Source organism: Macrobrachium rosenbergii, chromosome 49 (assembly GCF_040412425.1).
Source record: "Macrobrachium rosenbergii isolate ZJJX-2024 chromosome 49, ASM4041242v1, whole genome shotgun sequence".
NCBI lineage: Eukaryota > Metazoa > Arthropoda > Malacostraca > Decapoda > Palaemonidae > Macrobrachium > Macrobrachium rosenbergii.
The window spans coordinates 36,107,557-36,123,605 of NC_089789.1; the positions used below are offsets into that span (position 1 = coordinate 36,107,557).

The window sequence follows — 16,049 nt, forward strand, 5'->3', positions numbered from 1 at the left end:
ATTTGGAAGCACGGATTTGAAATTTTATTTATCTTCCATGAAAAGAACCTATATCCTGGTATAACAGGAGACTATATTATTTAAAGTCAATAACTGCTAGTAAGTATGATGCTTGCAAAAAAAGCATTTTTTTCATAGTATAACATAAATCAAATAATTGCCCTTGCGTTTTCTGACTAACGAGCTGCTTACCTCCCATTAACTAGAAATGATTACAGAATAGCAGTGCATAATGCTGATTAATTTTCTACATCCAATTAAACTGAAATGATTACATTACAGTAATGACATAATGCTGATTAATTTTATAATTGTGCTCCGTTTTTCTTTGCTAAGCTGAGCTAGTCATAAATTCATTTTGCACGTAATCAGTAACACCACCAACAAGTGCAAAACTAAAACCTCTTTGTGAAGTACATGGTGCCACTTTAGCATTAGCAGTTTCAAGCAGTAAAATCATTATGAAGACGGTTTGGAAGCTGCCATGAACCTCTGGCTGACAAACACTGTTACAGGGATCATCATTCCCCCCAAATTCTAAACAAATAGTATTATACTAGTGTAATTTTAAATGTATAATACTGAAAAATCTATTCTGAAGCTCAAGGTAATCTACCACTGTCGTCTACTGTTACCGCTACCTATTGGACGGCCGTAGAATGACTCAAAAAGAGGTGCTTCTAGAATCTCTTTCGCTTGTCGTCCTTGGTTCCACCTGCGTTAGGCTCCGATTTGAATGTACCAGACTTCACCTTGTCAGTCCTTAGTTTAGTTTTAGGGTTTCGGCTGGTTTGATTGCGTGCTTGGTTTGTGGTAAGTGCTGTTAGGTCTAAGAATATTTGTTTTTATTTTATGGTTATTGTGTTATAGTAAATTTTTAAGTGGATTTTGCTTGTTTCAAGTAAGTTGGTATTTAGTGGGTTTTACCTCGTTTCAAGAATATTGGTTCAAAGTGTCAATGTATGTTTATAATCTTCTGTTGCAGTTGACAAGTTGCTAAACTTCAGAAATGTTCCATTCATATTTGGAAGCAGTTTTGCGGTAGTAAAGTGTCGAATATACCAGATTCCTTGTTAGCTGAGCAATCTGGACGAGAGGCCTTCCATGTTTTGTCCTTGTTTTACGTCAGGGTAATGTATTTTACCTCTCTGAACCTTAAGGCGAGTATACTTGATGTTTTGTTTTCTCAAAACAAACCAGCAAGCTAGTCCTCCCCCATCAGGGGCGGTGCCCCTGATGGTCGAGTTGACGTCCCCTGTAATGAGCGATGGGCTTCGGCTCCGTCGTTCCTTGCAGGGGGGCTTGCTTTAGAGGTGTAGTACTAGTTTAGTAGTTAGTTTTACGTGTTTTGGAGTTAAAGATTTTTAAGTTTGGCTACCTTTTAAGAGTAATTTGTATAAGCATTAAATCTAATGCTTTAACTTTTGTAGTAGACAAAATTTTTTATTGAAAACTGAGTCTAGGATGTACTTTAACAAGTTCCAATTAAGTGTAATGGTTGATGTTGATACTGAGCTAATAGCTTAAGTCTTACTAATAAGCTGTTGGAATAATAGCCTTATAGTAAAATTTATTGAACGTTTAGAAAGGAAAATGTATTTGGATGCGGTTTTTAATCCATTTTTTCTTTTCAGGTTTGAATGGGCCACTGGCGAAAGCTGATTTGTGCGAATTAGCAGAAATGGGATGCATGACCTTGTATTTGTTCTATAGTTATCTGCCACGTAAACAGAATTAACCCGGAAGAATTAACCAAAAGATAACTTTCGTAATGCCTTTGAGCTTGGCAAGGACTTAAAACTTGGCAAGGACTTTTAAAACACTGATCGACAGCTACTTTCCAGGGTGTTTGTCACTCTGGTTAGTATTTAAGTATTTAAGTAAAATGCTCCCTAAGAAATAAATGAATGAGCTTTTCCTGTTTTTTTTCTGTTGGTCCCATCGCAGCTTGAGTGTTTAGGGTTAACAATTTCGTATCTGAACGGCAAAATTTAAAAAATATTGAAGCACACTATGTACTTTGACCTTCAACTGTCTTTGCTAGAACTTGAAATATTCAATTTAAACCTTGTAACTACTTTAAAACTTAATGTGTTTTAAGCTTCTAATAGAATGAAGCGAAGTAATTTACACGCATGCTATATCTGTTCAATGTAACTTTGATATTAATCTTATGTAATGAGCACGTGGCTTAAAGGTTTAAAAGTTTTCAAGTCTTACGTTCGTTTTGTAGTGCTGTGGGAATGAGCAAAGCTTAGTCAAGCAAATACTAGAGAAGAATGTAGAATGGAGTAAGGTGAACGATGACAAAGTATTCTGCTCGTAGTAAAAATAAAAACTAACTTCTGAATCACTTGAACATACTTTATTCGTTTGCAACTGGTATTTCAGAGCCAATTGACGCTACTATGAAATCAGTCCAAGAGCATTGGCTATAGTGGTTCTCAAATTGGGTGGTTCTCAAACTGGGGGTAATGAAGCTGTTTCTGGGGCGTAACGAGGCACTTTCTAAAAGTAAAAGGTCTTCGGAGTAAAATTCAGTATATTTATAAATAGTAACAAATATAGATTATCATAATTATGCAAGTTACTCCCAAAATTCATTTTACAATAGTTCATATGGTAACCCCACATAACTGAAGAGGAATGGGGTACGGGTAATTAGTGATATATCTCACCACTGCCGGGGGTGACGATACAAAAAAAATTTGAGGACAGGCGATTTAGAGTAGGCCCTGTCCACACTAGCGGGCATGCCCGTCGGGCACTTCCAGCCGTTTATATTTTCTCTTGCTTCTGAAGCAGTGTTACCATACAATCGCATCGTTCTGGCTCCATACTCGGTCGGTCAGTATATTGGAACGGTTATGAGAACAGTGTTTGCCCGTCGGTGAGTGTCCGCTAGTGTGGACAGGGCCTAATGTGCCTTGTTTGGCCTGCGTCTTTTGCTTCAGATCATTCTTTTAAGGTATGTTCGTAAAGAGGTTCATGAAATTTTAAAAAGTTTAGTATAAGCAATGCTAAGTACATTACTGCGAATGGCTTAACGAAGCGAAGGGTACGCAGCTCTTTGTCAAACGGATATAGGCGTTGCGTGGCGTTGCGTGGTCTATTAAAACATACGAGGAAATTAATGAGGTTATCACTAACCTCGACAGGCTAAGAGTAAAATAGTCGGTAGTTAAACAGTGAGTTTGCGTGCGTGTGCATATAAATGACGCAGAGAGTGCGGTAGCTAAGAGGAGTCCTAACTTTTCTAATACGTATTCTGGGTATCGTTTAAAACAGGTTCATTCGTTAGCGGCCGATTCGTATGTCATAAACATTGCATTAGAAGCTGTTAAGTCCATTTAATCAGTTACGGAGCATGCAAGTAACACCCCAGACACGAAAGACCTTTAGTTAGAGATTTTTTTTTATTTCGCCCCCTTTTTTTCTTATATTTTCGTCTAAGTAAGAGTGGTGACGATAAAAATTTCCTTTTGATTCCTTACGTTTCTTCACTCGCTATTGTTCATCAGAAAATACCCTTCAAATAAGTAGTTTACGCATTGACTTTGTCCTTGGCAGGGGCTTGAAACCATCACCAATATCAACAGCCCCAAGTCACTATGGTTAGTATTGAATTAATGCTTCCTAATAAACAAAGATTAGTTTCCCTTTACGTTGTCGTATCTGAACGGCCAAATTTGAAAAAAAAAAAAACTAAGTGAAATATGAACTTTACTTCACGTGTCTTGTGCATGAACTTCAAGTTAAACACCGTTACTAACATCAAAGACATGGATGCTGTGTAAGACTCGTCTAGAATTATGTAAAGTAATCTGAACGAATGCTAGAAAAACTGTGTTCAATCTGTAACTTGAAATATGTCTTATGTAAATGGCGTCAGGCGTCGAGTTTTTCTAAATGCTGAAGTTGTGAGTGACTCTGGCTTTGTAGTGCTATAGGAATGAACAATGCTATAGCCAAACCAATACTAGAGCACAAAAATAATATATAATAAGGTAAAACGATACTTAAAAGGTATGCTGCTCGTAGGAAAGAGTGGAAATTAAAAAAATGAGAGTTGCTTGACTTGAAGAGGGGTGGGTGCTTACGAAGTTAAGTTGTTGCCCTAACACCTGAATTGCTTAAACGTAATTTATAAGTTTGCACCTGGTATTTCAGAAACATCTGACGTTACAATGAAGCTAATCTAACAACTGAAGTGTCATAACGTGCGGTGTTTGGCATATCTTTTAGTTTACAGATCAATCAGGATTAAATTTTAATGAGCCGTAATTAGTATAAAAGATGATACGTGCGTTACCGCGAATGACGTTATGAAGCGAAGGGTACATTAACTCTCAACTTTTACACAAATAAGCACGTTTCAGGATTTATTAAAGCAGATGCGAGGAATGGTAAGTTATGAGTTTTATCACTTCTTTTAACGTTCTTTTTTCCCATTTGTATGGGGGTAAGCACGATGCCTTCTTTTGAAGGACTTTTGATTTGGCTTTGGGGTAGACCGGAGTTTTATCACTAGATATGCGGTTTTTGGTGAGCTGTCGTATACAGAGAGGGGACACGATAAGGAACAACCGTTCCTAGTTATGGTAATCTGACGGTGCTCGACTTCAATTTATAAAAAGACGGGGTAATTGTAACAAGCAAGAGTAATTAGTCATTTGGGCCAGATAAATAAATACACACACGCCAGTAAGAATGAGACACAATCCCTCGTTTTGATTCTTCGAGAACAGACGACTATCATTGAGTCATATGTCGGCTTAAACGCAGCAACAAAAATCACTGTCTGTTCATGCATTACTGGAAGTGTCAAAGGTGAGATACTTAGTTGTTGCATGATGATTTCATATGCAATATTATACTTCAGCGTTTTCAGGTGCGATTCTTGATGCTTAACTCTAAATGTCAGTTGGTATTATTGGCGTTCAGATTTAATGAGTGAGCGGAGCAGGTCTCTCTCTCTCTCTCTCTCTCTCTCTCTCTCTCTCTCTTTTGTAATCATATAGTTGACATAATGTTTGGTACTGATAAGCTTTATTCTCGCATATCATATTCTTCGAAACGGTGGGATTCTCTCTCTCTCTCTCTCTCTCTCTCTCTCTCTCTCTCTCTCTCTCTCTCTCTCTCTCTCTCTCTCTCTCTTTCTTTGTAAACATAGTTGATACAATATTTTGTACTGATAGGCTTTATTCTCGCCTATTATACTCTATGAAACGGTGGAATCTCTCTCTCTCTCTCTCTCTCTCTCTCTCTCTCTCTCTCTCTCTCTCTCTCTGTTTGTAAACATATAGTTGGTACAATATTTTGTACTGATAGGCTTTATTCCCGCATATCATATTCTTCGAAACGGTGGGATTCTCTCTCTCTCTCTCTCTCTCTCTCTCTCTCTCTCTCTCTCTCTCTCTCTCTCTCTCTCTCTCGGAAGATAAATAAGTAAGCAAATATGTTTGATAATAGATAGTTGTAGTTTCACACATTCTCTCTTAAACCGGACTCCCTATTTTTCCCTCTCTTATCGAAAGTTTATAATGATAAGTACATGAAATACTCAATCCAGGAGATGAGTTGGTATTTGTCTTACAGAAAATTAGAACCGTTTTATCATGTGACCTCCAAAAATAACTTACAAGTTCGTTCTAACTGTTTATTTTATTTTACTCGTGCGTAGAAGGATAGACCAACAGGTAGATCTGAGTTGGTCTTAGTACTGTACAGAATCTGAAATTTTTTATGAGATTATTTTCAGAATTAACGTTCAGTTTTTCTGTAAGTATTAGATGCGGGTCTGCTTGCGTGCGTGTGCATGTAAATGACGGAGAGAGAGAGAGAGAGAGTTGTAACTGTGAGTGTTGTCCTAACCGTTCTGTAATACGTATTCTTGGTATCATTTAGAACAGGTTCATTCGTTAGTGGTCGGTTTGTATGGCTTAAACATTTCATTAAAAGCTGCTAAATCCTTTTAATCAATTACTGAGTATGCAAGTAACAACCCAGATACGCAAGAACCTTTGTTTGCTATTTTTTTTTTATTTCACCTTACATATTCGTCTAAGTAAGTGTGATGGACTTGATAATTCCCTTACGATTCCTTAAGTTTCTTCACTCACTACTTTTCATCAGAAAATGAATCCAGGTGAATAAAAAAAGTCACAGGTAAAAAATTCAAAGAAAAAATTCGCAGGAAAAGTGTCACTGGAAAAAAAGTCGCATTAATATTTCCTAGATAGTGACCCCCAAAGGTTTTAACCAGGTATGTATCCACCTTTGGGGCATGTTTAGCTCCAGGATTAATAGTTAATCCTGATTTAGCACAAGGCCGCTGGGGATTAGCGCAAAAGCATAAACAAAAGACTGTAAATTAATTTGACTTTTTTTTCCTGTGACATTTTTTTTAGCCAAAATTGTCTTTTTTTTCCGTGACTTTTTCCCTGTGACTTGATTACCGGCCACCCAGAAGATATCCTTCAGATAAGTATTTCCGGACTTGTCAAAATTCCTATTTGTTTATTTTTACTTCAGTTTTCGTCAACTCTCATAACCTTCTGTTCTTCAAGAATACAGTCTACCCTCGCTCGCAGGTAATAACCTAATTTTATACATCCCTGTGTTCTTACTGTTTCCTTCGGGCCTGGGCTACACAGGAGGCATTAGGTAGGTTGTATTATTAACCTTTCAAAATATAAAATTGTAATTTCACCTACAACTTGAGAGGCTCTGTCTGACATACCAGAGTCGAACGTAATCTTACTGAGAATCTTGTAAATTGATTTCTAGACCCACTGTGCTTCTGGATGCCAGGAAAGACGGGTATTGCCTCTCATATGAAACTGCGTCACTGTAACAAAAGAATAACGCTTCTCAGTGTCAGTTTAGGGCAACGTGGACTGAGGACAGCGTATGACCTATTCATGCCAAATCAATAATAGACGGGATTGCTTTTGGTTGATTGCATGCCACATGTAACCCATTATGAAATTAAAAAAAAATCTGGCTGTAATTGCAGGTTGATCGTGAACTGTATATTTCAATTACATTAGAAATAAATTGGTTCTCTCGTTGCATTTTAAATATTTTTGTTTTGGAACTCGAACTATTTTCCCTTAAGGATGACTGTCTTAGTTTAGTGTTTTTTTTTTTTTAGGTCGCAAGAAACTCAGATTTATTAAAAGGGAGAACAACCAATTATTAACTGAAGTAACGACTCTTGGGAGAAAAATACACACTATTAAAATCTTCCTTCGGCAGTAAGGGTAGCAAATTGAACCGTTGCGTTTTTTTATTCATTAACGCTCTATTTCAGAACAGCCCGTAGGACGGTTAGTGTCGTCAGTGCTCCTCACGCGGTGTACTGTAGGCATTACTCAAGGTGTTTTGCAGCGTCCCTTCGGCCCCTAGCTGCAACCCCTTCTATTTCTTGTACCATACCTCCGTTCTATTTTTTTTTATTACTCTTCCCCCAACCCCACCCCCGCCCTTCTCCTAGCAATTATTGCCCAGTGCAACTGGAGGGGTATCCTCCTGTTAAACCGTTCCAGCCTTTTTACTCTCAATGTCCATTTCAGCGGTGAATAACCTCATAGGTCCCAGCCCGTGGCCTTTGGCCTAAATTGTATATTCCATTCCATTTCAGAGCAGGACTCGATGGTAGTTCAGTAGGCCAAAAACAGGCTGATAGTCCATTTTAAAATTTTATGTACATTTTTTCCAATAAGTTTTCGCTCTTTCCTCTTTTTATTAAAAAAACCTTCTTAATGTATTACATTTACATTGCATAATTCCAATTACGGGAGCTAATTTAATTTTTTTCTCTGTGACCAAAATATCGAATAACAATCTTCAAAATATTTTTGGGTGTGTGTTCACACGGTGGCCTGTAATAAAGTCACAGGAAAAAAAGTCACATGGAAAAAGTCACGGGAGAAAAAGTCACATTAATTTAGGGTGGCTGGTAATAAAGTCACAGGGGAAAAACTCTCAGTATTTCTTGGGGATCATTATCTTTATGATATTTAGTCTTTTGTTTATGTTTATACAGAAATACCCAGCAGAGCTTGTACTAAGCATGCCGCAAAGGTGGATACATACCGGGTTAAAACCCCTGGGGTCACTATCTAGGAAAGATTATTGTGACTTTTTCCTGTGAATTTTTTTCCTGTGACTTTTCCTGTCACTTTTTTCCTGTAACTTTTTTTCTTGTGACTTTTTTTGTTTTTTGCTGTGATTTTTTCCTGTAACTTTTTCCCTGTGACTTTTTTGCTGTGATTTTTTCCCGTGGCTTCTCTGTGACTTTTTTCCTGTAACTTTTTCCCTGTGACTTTTTTCTGTTACTTTTTTCCTGTGACTTTTTGCTATAACTTTTTTGCTGTGATTTTTTCCTGTGACTTTTTTCTTTGACTTTTTTCCCCTGTGACTTTTTCCTGTGACTTTTCTGTGGCTTTTTTCCTGTAAATTTTTCCCTGTGACATTTTTTTTATGACTTTTCCCCTGTGACTTTTTTGCTGTGACTTTTTTGCTGTGATTTTTTTCTGTGACTTTTTTCCTGTGACTTTTTTTACGTGGATTCATACGCACAAGTCCCGTATGAATACCACAATTACTGTAGAATAATTCTTTTTACATCAATGAATCTATTTTACTTCACAGGGACGCTGGAATACAACTGAGCGAGAGGAACGTTTAAACCCAAATACGGCGAGGAATTTCCACGGACGAGTGTCTTTGAAGTTCTTAATAGCTTTCGGAAGAGAACAGGTAATTGTGGATTGTTCCCGTGAGTTGCATCTGAGGCTTTTATTATTACGGATTAGCTGATTGTTCTGACTGCAAATGATATCCAGTGGACAGTCTACTGAACACTTCCTGATTTTTGGTTGGTGAAGAGATGTAGAGTTTTAGCGGGCGTCTCTTTCTCAAATTCATTAGAGATTACTGGATCATACCTTGAATGATTATATAGGTATATATATACATATATATATATTATATTATATTATATTTTATATATATATATATATATATATATATATATATGTATACTTATGTATGTATATATATACATATGTGTGTGGGCGTGCGTATGCTTGTGTTTGTGTGCGTGTTTGTGAATACGGGACGAGGATGTTTATGCTTACGATTAGACCTGAACAACAACAACAGAGAGAGAGAGAGAGAGAGAGAGAGAGAGGGGGGAGATTTCACCACACTAGTCAGACATTCAAACTCTGTAACTCTACAGATAGTGTAACTTAGGCTATCCAGGGAGATCAAGATCAGTTCACCACCAGGAAGCATTAATGAACTTGTCAGGTTCATAAGCAGTGCGCAATACACAAATGAAGCAATGAGTCCTTACTTTCAAGTAGTGGTTGGTGAGAGTTAGGAGAACGATCTGGATTTGAAGCGAAATAATTATTGGGCAGTTATCACATTCATCTTCCTTTATTTGCAATTTAGAGACCTCAAGAATAGAATCCGGCTCTAAGGATTGAGGTTGATTCGATACGATAATAAAATCAGTTAGGTGCACCTTACGTACACATACTGCTGTAATGCATTGCTGTGATTTATAATCATATGCTGTATTGATTTCGGCTAAGGTGTCCAAATAAATGCCTATAATTATAGCACACTTAATGAAAAAGTACAGAAGTGTTTGCATCGACCCCCGAGTTGTACCAAAACCACTTTACAATATATCGAATCGAAGCAACTTCAGTGTACCTGAATGGTTATTTTTTTTATAGAACTGACTGATCACTGACAGACCACAGAAAAATTATACGCTAAGTCGTAGCCAAAATACTGATTCTGAAATCCCTGTTTTGCTGGAAACTAGCATCCCCTTGTTTTAGGGGAAACTAGCTAATAAGCAATATCGCCCCATCTACCTACGATTGCTTAGTGACTTTCTTGTTACATAGGTTACAGAATCAGAAAACTTGGAGAAGCAGATTCTCTTAAATACCAAATAACTAAAATATTACGACTGTCTCTAACAGTCATTTTTAAATACCGATAAGTAAGAAGATCCAGAAACAGCTAATAGTGGGAAGACAATGAAAATTAATGGAAAGGAAAGTTTTTAATTTTTTTTTTAATATGAGTTGAATATAGAATTTAGGCCAAAGCCAAACACTGAGACCAATAAGGTCATTTAGCGTTGAAACGGAAATTAGTAGTAAGAAGGTTTTACCGGTGTAACAGGAGGAAAACCTCGTAGTTGCACAACGAATCAATTGTTAGGAGAGGGTGGAAAGTCAGATGGAAGTAAAAGAATATGCAAGGAGGTACAGTAAAAGGAATGAAAGGGGTTGCAACTAGTGGCCGAAGGGACGCTGCAAAGAACCTTAAGTTAATTCCTACAGTGCATCGCGTGAGGTGCACTGACGGCGCTACCCCACTACGGTTTTTTTTTTTTTTTTTTTGACACGACTTCCTTCCCTTTCAAAACTAATTAGGTTTGTACTCTATTTCATGCACGTAAACTTCGCGATAAAGCCTTGTAATTTATTTTCGGCGGCTTACCTTACGATCTAGACCCGTCTCACACATAAAAGTAAAGAGAAACGAAAGCACAAGCTTTGTAATGAAAGCAGGAATGATAGAACAAGACTGAACAACCACCCAACAACAGATCGCGCGGAACGAAAGCGTTTGTGACGCTTAATTCACGGGATCTTAATTTAGCGCAGGATCCACAGAGAGAGAAGTTCTTCTCTGGATCTTAATTTAGCGACATGTTTTTGGTTCGGGTGTATGAAAGGTTACTTTACTTATTTTTTTCCAGATTCAGCGAAATTTATGGGATGATTCTCCCTAAACTGAACCATAATCGTGTCGATTAATCGAAATACCGCGATGATGTTATGCTATACTGAAGTTAGTTTAGTGAACCGCAATGGTGCGTATTGAATCGATAGTATATGTATGTATGTATGTATATATATATATATATATATATATATATATATATATATATATATATATATACATATATATGTATGAATAATGGGACAAAGCGTCGAATCCATTTTTTTATTTTTTTTAAAAACCAAAATTTATTGCTAGACCCATGTTCGTAATTCCATCAGACCTGCAAGCGGAAAGTTTACTGTTTTTCTCGCCTCCGGCCGAGTCTCTGACGAAGGATTCGGAGAAGGACAATGAAGTTAATTATCCTGACGGAAAAGGCCAAGGATAACTATAGACTGATTACGTCACACTGCCATAGAAGGACTCACAGCGGACTAGCGGACTCTCACCAGACTACTGGGCATACGGCGGACTAGCGGACACATTGCGGACTACCGGACATAAACTGGGTGACCTCATTTACCGGACAATTGGATTATATATATATATATATATATATATATATATATATATATATATATATATATATATATATATATATATATATAATAAATCAGTGCAATGGGAAGGTCTCAGATAGTGGAACCCAGAGCTCCACGCCAGGCCTTTTATACCCTTTAATTACATCACTTACGATCAATTTATATCCTTTCCCAATGTTTAATCACAGCTAGACATCCCTCGCCCTTTGAATCAGTCATTTTTAGTTTAAGAAGCCCAGATAATTCATTTTAATACATAAAATATTATTTAATTCGTTGGCGGTCATTAAAATTACTCCAAATTAATAAACAAAAGAGTTCAGTAAAACGTTCTTTCCTATATTTAAAAAAAATATTCCAGACTTTGGATATGACGAACGCAATGTAATTGGAATAACGTTTAATTACGATTATTACTAACAGAAAGCAGTTGGAGAGATGTTAAAACCATTCAAACAAAAGTTTGCTTACCTTATGTAAATTATCTTTATTTTACGACTGTGTACTTTTATCATCTCCATATATAAGACACCCTCAGCTGCTCTCCATTATTTTCAGCTATGACGACGAATCAGACGAGAAATTATTTGATTAAGTGTGAAACCTCGCCATTCTCCTCCCCGAAGTCCTTCATAGATCATTCGGCTTCAATCCGTTGTTATCCAGCCGACGAGCCATTAAACTAGGGAATTGCAACTTGGGCCAACAAAGCTGAGCTCCCCTGCTAGGGGTGGGGAGGGGGGTTTGAGGAGTGGGTTTTGGGAGGGGGAGGGACCACTATCCCGGTGGCCGTGACACATACGGCGAATTAATCACCTGCGGCCGGAGAAGAGAGAGAGAGAGAGAGAGGACATATTGACGCCGAGATCAGCCGCTGCCAGATTTACGGTCAGTCCGGATTTGCCAGATAAAGTGACAAATGGGGCGATGGCCGCAGTTATTGAAATTGGCTTAATTGCCTTTTGGTTTCCTCGCTTGGAAGAGGCCGCGCTTCATTCGCACCGGCTTTATGAAATTGTCAATTTTTATGTGGCTAGGTATTTGCTGACAAATTTTCAGTTATTTACATATAATATATATATATATATATATATATTATATATATATATATATATATATATATATATATATATATATATATATATATATATATATATATATATATTATATATATATATATCTTCTCAAATGTTATTCATGTGTGTTTTGTTGTTCACTGGCTGTGTGGACAAATTTTCAGTTATATATATATATATATATATATATATATATATATATATATATATATATATATATATATATATTCTGAAATACATATATATATATATATATATATATATATATATATATATGTCTTCTGAAATTTTATTCATTTGTGCTTTGTTCACAGGAATTTTCCAATGAGAAGTCAAAAAGGTACTAAAGTGTATTTTACTAATGAAATCGTAATATTTGTCGTATATATTCATACCTTCAGATTTGGATATGAAAGGAATTCTTTGTGGAGAAGAAACTTGTCTAAGAAATGCTGCGTAAATGTCCGTTTTCTTGCTGGGAAAACTTACACAGAAATAAATCGAAAACGTTCTTTTACCCTTGAGCAAGCAAATTTAGTAGCCGTTTGACCGACTGGGAAAGCAAGCACGCATAAATCACATAGGAATTTTCGAACACGCAGCAGCTGAAACTAGTAAATATATCAATGCAAATCATTCTTATACGTTTGTATGCAACGAAGATCAATGGCCTTTTGCTAATAGTGAAATAATAGCAAATAGCCTTTCGATGAAATGATGAACTAATGGCAAAAAACCTTTTGATAATAGGAATTAAAAAAAAAAATAGTAAATAGCCTCTTGTTCGTGGTGAAATGTCATCAATTTGTTTTTGGTGACAGTGAAATCATGGTAAACACCATATTGATCAGAATTAAATAGTGTAAACTGGCTTTGGAATATAGTGAAATTTTACAAATAGCCTTTTGTTGATAGTGATATAGTAATAAATAGCCTTATCTGATGGCATAGCATAATATTCATACGTGTGCATGAGAACTGAATGTAAGATCTTATATAATAATTCAAACTGATTAAAATAGGCTTTTGATAACACTAAAAACATGCTCATGCAAATAGAATTAGTTCACCATGGTGGGCATGCCTGTTAAGACGTTAAATGCCCCTTTGACCAAGGAGAAACTCACAGGAACAACAAAGTTCAACGACGACAAAATGGCTTCCATATATATCAGGAGCTTTCATAGGCGCATGCGCAAGACTCAAAACAAATAACCATTTGACAACGGAGAAATTCGAGGAAACACCGAACGAGACAAAGTTCAGAATTAAAAGTGCCATATAAGTGAACCGTATCTTTGAAGATGTACACACTCGACTGTCAGTCTTAGCTGAAGAAAGAATGAGAGAAGTACTTCGCCTAAACCTTTAATTAGACTCAGCTGGAGACAGAATTATTTTCCTTTTTTGCCCCGTCTTTCTTTGGTATCCTTGTCTCTTTGATTTTTTGTTCTTATCCGCTGAGCTCTCTTCCTAGAACGAGTATTTTTGTGTCTATATTTACTCCTTTATTTGCCGTGTAAGTACCGCCTTCCATCCGCTCTTTCGAAATCGTTCTTCTGTTCAGATGAGCACCTAAGCACATCAGCTTTTCGTACGAAAAAGGCGTGTTCATTGTTACCTCACTAGAAGTGATGCTTAGGTAGCTTACAAGAATACAGAATGCTCGTCGTTTAACGGGAATTGGACTAATGAAGTTATCTCCGACAAAAATAGTAGCACAAAAGAATCCCCTTAATTAAAAGAAAGAGGATGGTGATTATAAAGTAAATTCTAAGGTCTTTAGAACGACTGCTAACTTTATCATTAAGGTTTACACTAGGGGAAAGAGGTGCGTGGACTGGAGACCTCTGATCCTAGGCATTGTGGCATGGTTTGTTCCAAACGGTTTAACAGTTCTGCAGCTCGACGGAGTGAGTAACCTACACTAAGGAAGTTTCTTTTCGATATAAACTTTATGGAGTATAACCGGAAAGGTTTAGTTCCAAATCAGTGTTAATCATACTCACCTTTGTCTGTACCGAAATAAAATACCTTTCCTCTCATCAGTTATGACAAAATGAGCATTAACGAATCTAGAAAGCTGACGACGTACAGATAGGAGAACCTTGTTTAAGCAGTCGTAGAACTCATAATTCGAAGCGTGTATTATCAAGCCATCATTCCTGTGTATACATAAAGCCCTACGAACGATTTACGCATTATCCTGTTGTATTACACCATTTGATTTCCAAGGAATGATAAGAAGACCATAGATTTCGAAGATAACGCCAAGCGTTGTCAGTTTCTCAGGTGCGCTAAGCATGGAAGATGTTGAACCGGGTAGTTGAATGCTTACTTAACTATGTCTAGTTTTTTTTATAAGTATGCATATATGTATGTATTTTTCATATGCTCCTTAGTCTGCCCAGGCTGTAAATGGGTACCAGTTTCTACTGAGATCTTGGGCTGGCAACCTCTCCCTTGAACAGTTGCTGAGAAAATAGTTTTAGCTGTTCGTTTCTGATGCTACCCTTTCAGAAGGAAAAGACATGTATACGTGCAGTTATATATATATATATATATATATATATATATATATATATATATATATATATATATATATATATATATATATATATATATATATATATATATATATATATATATATATATATATATATATATATATGTATATATACATCTATATACTGTGTGTATATATATAGATATGTATTGTGTTTTACAATCTTGTATGCAGGTGTCGAAGAATGATGTGAGACAGGTTATTCGAATCTGCGTTAGATGATTACATCGAAAACATTCCAGCAATTAATCCCAGTATGCACTCTTATCAATGATATTTCCCGAAGCAATTTAAAAAAAAAAAAAAAAAAAAAACACGAACCGCAGTCCCTCCGTGGAATGAATGTAGCATCCCTTCGAATATTCAAGCTGCGAATCCTCGAGGGAATACCGCCCCCCACCCCCCATAAAAAAAAAAAACTCCGTGCCATTGCTTTGATCATTTTGTTTTGGTTTCCCCTTTGATTTATCATGCGGTGCCATTTTCCTTTTCCATCATTTCCTTCCGATCGCTTGCTTATTCCCCCTCTCCCAACAGCCGTACATTTCCCTTGATGGCGTCCCATGTTGCAGCTTACCTGCCCGGACCCCAGTCTCAAAGTGCGAGTAATTGCCGAATAAAAGAGAATGGACGAGATTCGCAGAGGTGGACCACTGCATCGGTGATTAGCATCAGGGGAGAAGATGTAATGTTCGAATCATTGTAAATCATTATGACTCGCTCGTGGGAAAAATATGAAGTGGTCTTGTTTCCTCTCTTTCTTTCTTTCGTCGTCGTCGCGGTAAAATCGTCAGTCCAGCCTTGTTTTTTTCTTCTTTTATATAAACATAACTCTTGTTTTCTTTATGTACGATGAACGGATGACAGAAGGCAATTCGAGGATAATAGAGCATATCACGTAATCATGCACGTGAATAGGGCATAGAAGGGATTGATTAAGGTTAAAAAGGTGGGAGAAGTGTGGATAGGGGAAGGGCAGTATTAGCTTAGGAGAATAACAAGGTATGTAAATAAAATGCTCGTAATAAAACGATTAAA

At 36.8% G+C, this 16,049-nt stretch overlaps 1 long non-coding RNA gene across 1 annotated transcript; it reads left to right on the forward strand.

Annotated features, from left to right (window-relative positions):
• Positions 1 to 663: 663 nt before the first annotated feature.
• Positions 664 to 1,917, forward strand: LOC136832435 (uncharacterized). Its single transcript, XR_010851204.1, has 3 exons — positions 664 to 813; positions 986 to 1,160; positions 1,635 to 1,917. It is a non-coding gene; the product is annotated as an uncharacterized lncRNA (long non-coding RNA).
• The last annotated feature ends 14,132 nt before the right edge of the window (positions 1,918 to 16,049 follow it).